The sequence below is a fragment of the Cupressus sempervirens genome, chromosome 3 (genome assembly GCF_028749045.1).
Source record: "Cupressus sempervirens isolate cs-2001-9-10 chromosome 3, ASM2874904v1, whole genome shotgun sequence".
Taxonomy (NCBI): Eukaryota; Viridiplantae; Streptophyta; class Pinopsida; order Cupressales; family Cupressaceae; genus Cupressus; species Cupressus sempervirens.
Genome location: NC_143120.1, coordinates 292,032,466 through 292,035,752, shown reverse-complemented (window position 1 = coordinate 292,035,752; position 3,287 = coordinate 292,032,466). Strand labels below are relative to the sequence as shown.

At 34.6% G+C, this 3,287-nt stretch overlaps 1 non-coding gene across 1 annotated transcript; it reads left to right on the top strand.

Moving 5' to 3' along the window:
• The first annotated feature begins 2,590 nt into the window (after positions 1-2,590).
• Positions 2,591-2,793, top strand: LOC149566112 (small nucleolar RNA SNORA23). Its single transcript, XR_016363177.1, has one exon. It is a non-coding gene; the product is annotated as a small nucleolar RNA SNORA23 (small nucleolar RNA).
• The last annotated feature ends 494 nt before the right edge of the window (positions 2,794-3,287 follow it).

The window sequence follows — 3,287 nt, the reverse complement described above, 5'->3', positions numbered from 1 at the left end:
TGATTTTTTTTGTTTTTGTTTTTCTTTGAAACTTTCTAGGAAAGGAAATGTAAGGAGTTTTCTTCCCTTTGGTCTGATTTGGATCACTGTCCATGAAGAATAGGAGATCCAATAAAATCTTTCAAAATAATCCTAAACCCTCTAAATTAAGAGTTTGTTTGAAGTTTGATTACTAACTTTACATTTCACCATTGAAAAATTGTTGTCTTGTGGATTCTAATAGTAGTTTATGTTACAAGATTCAAGAAGAGTTGGCAGATTAACGGATTTCCGGATGATTCATTGATAAACAGAGGAACAAATGTGTTCCTTATAAAGAATTACAACGTAGACTGAAGACGGAATTAGAAACAAAACTAGAGACAGGATAGGAAACATTCCTATCTGGACTGAAGAAAAAAGAAACGGGATAGGAAACATTCCTATCTAGACTGAAAGACGGACTATAGACAAGTAGTTGACTATTATAGAAAGTATAAGATATTATCTTAATACCCTCCCTTAATGGTCAACGTACGGATATTGGAGCATTCTGTGATAACTGAGACCCTCCTTGGATCTACAGAATGCTGAAACCAAGAAGCTTTGCCAGAAGAGTGCTATGACTCAAAATAAGTTGCAATTACAAAACTTCATTTTTGTGGAAAAAACGGTAAAACCCAGAACCTCACGCAACCTTGTGTATTACAGACAACATGAAATGATTTTTGAGGAGAAAATCAACAAACTCAGAATCTCACACAACCTTGCATATTACAAACAACTTGAAATGATTTTTGATGAGAAAATCAACAAACCCAGAATCTCACGCAACCTTGCGTATTACAGACAACTTGAAATGATTTTTGAGGAGAAAATCAACAAACCCATAAAAAATAGAAACAGATTCAGAAGGCAAAAAATGCAGCTTCGCCTTGATCAAGACCTGGAGAAGTCGGACGCTGCGTAACACCCAGAACAAGTTGATCGGTGTTTCGATATTCGAAGATTGCGATGATGCGCTGCTTCCAGGTTCCATAATTGTGACCATTGAATTTGGAATTATTCTCGAGCAGAATATTTGTCAGAGATGCCATGGCACGTTTTTCAATGAAAAACTATGAAAATCTGTGAAGGCACATTTTTTGAAGCAAAAATACGAAAGACCCAAAAGAATCAAAGAATGACCCAACAGAGAGCTCGAAAAACCTAGAAGGAATCTACTGTCGTTTTTTGGATCCGTTGGCTCGAAAATTGAGGCACCCAAGAAAAACGGACGACAACCCAGTTGAGCTCTCGAAAAACCCACCAAGAATCTACAAACAAAATATTTTTTCGACCCCAAAAATTAGGGTTTCGAAAAAATGGCCCAGGCTGAAAAAAGCTTGAAAAAACTTCAGATTTCTTGATAAAAATGGCAGATTTTTTTCCAGGGAGAGCGCAAATGATGAAGAATGCAGACAAAACGAACTTATCCTTGACCCTACAATCGCGATTTTGCTGTCAAATGAGCTTGAAAATATATGGACGCAAGTTACAGAAAAAAATTTGTGAGCTTTCCCAAGGATACAGGCATGGATTTTGCAGACCAGGAGGTAGTCGTGAGCAGATAATTTCAAAAGAAATTATAAATTTTTCGAAAAATTGCTTATCATGGCTCTGATACCATGTTACAAGATTCAAGAAGAGTTGGCAGATTAACGGATTTCCGGATGATTCATTGATAAACAGAGGAACAAATGTGTTCCTTATAAAGAATTACAAGGACATTGTTTCTAAAAGAAACAACGTAGACTGAAGACGGAATTAGAAACAAAACTAGAGACAGGATAGGAAACATTCCTATCTAGACTAAAGAAAAAAGAAACGGGATAGGAAACATTCCTATCTAGACTGAAAGACGGACTATAGACAAGTAGTTGACTATTATAGAAAGTATAAGATATTATCTTAATAGTTTAAAGTGACTTCTTATTTCAATTGGTTTAAATTTTAAAGACTGAGTATTTAGCAAGATACACAAAGCCCTAGCATGCCTTCATTATGAATTTTATAAATTGTGATAAAAAATTCCATTGTCTTAAGAATAACTGATCTTTTAAGAGATTCTAATTGTTAATAAGATTTTAAATGATCCCAAAATTCCTTTACACATTTTGGATCAATATTCTACATTCATTTTTAAATTGATTGCATAATCTTATTTTTAACTACTCAAAATTTTGTGATAGTGATAATCATGTGGTGAATTAGTCATAAATTATATGTTGGTTGATATTTCTCATTCTTGGCAAGTTGAGATAATTGACAATATTATTTCCTCTTGTCATCCAAAGGTTTGTACACATGTGCTAGAGTCTAATTGCATCTATTTATTGCCAAATCTTTTCCTAAATTGTATATGGACAATCAACATTAGTTCTTAATTTCAACTCATTCAAAAAGAGGTTGCATTGTTCCAAAAAAAGAGAGTCATATCAATAAGATCCTTAGTATTTGGGACTATGATATTGGGACAAATTGTTATGTTGGTACAGTGGGCATTATAGAAGCCCAACTGTAGAGCTGATGAAGTTGGATGAGGTCAATGGGTTGGAATATGATCCTAAATTGAGTCAATGTATGGGTATGATGTGTGTGTGTGTGTGTGTGTGTGTGTGTGTATATCACACACACACACACACACACACATATAGATATACACACATATATATATATATATGTGTGTGTGTGTGTGTGTGTGTACGTATATATGTATATATATGTATCTATATACATACATACACACACACACACACACACACACACACACACACACACACACACACACACACACACACACACACACACACACACACACACACATACAAAAAGTGAGCTACAAAGCTCATGTTAGTGAAGACTGGAGATTGCACAAAAATCTCTAAGTATCTCATCTATCAAAAGAAAGAACTAACTATAAAATGAGAAAGAAACTCACTAAATACAACTTTGAACTAACTAGGGTCGAATATAGGAAAATAGTTGCAAAGATAGGCCACTCCATCCTCAAACTAAACTCATCATCATTGTAAAGTCTCTCCATATGATAAACCACCCTATAACTCAACAAAATAGCCTCGTACACACTTGAATTGCTAATAAATGCACCCCAACCATTTGGGAGAAGTCAAATTTGACCCCCTAAATCCTCTCTAATATCCCTATATCTTTTCTAAATGTCTTTAAATAGACACAATGCCTAAGGATAAGTTTGTCCATTGATCAATACATAGTGATCCACTCTAACTATAATGCGTCACTTTTTA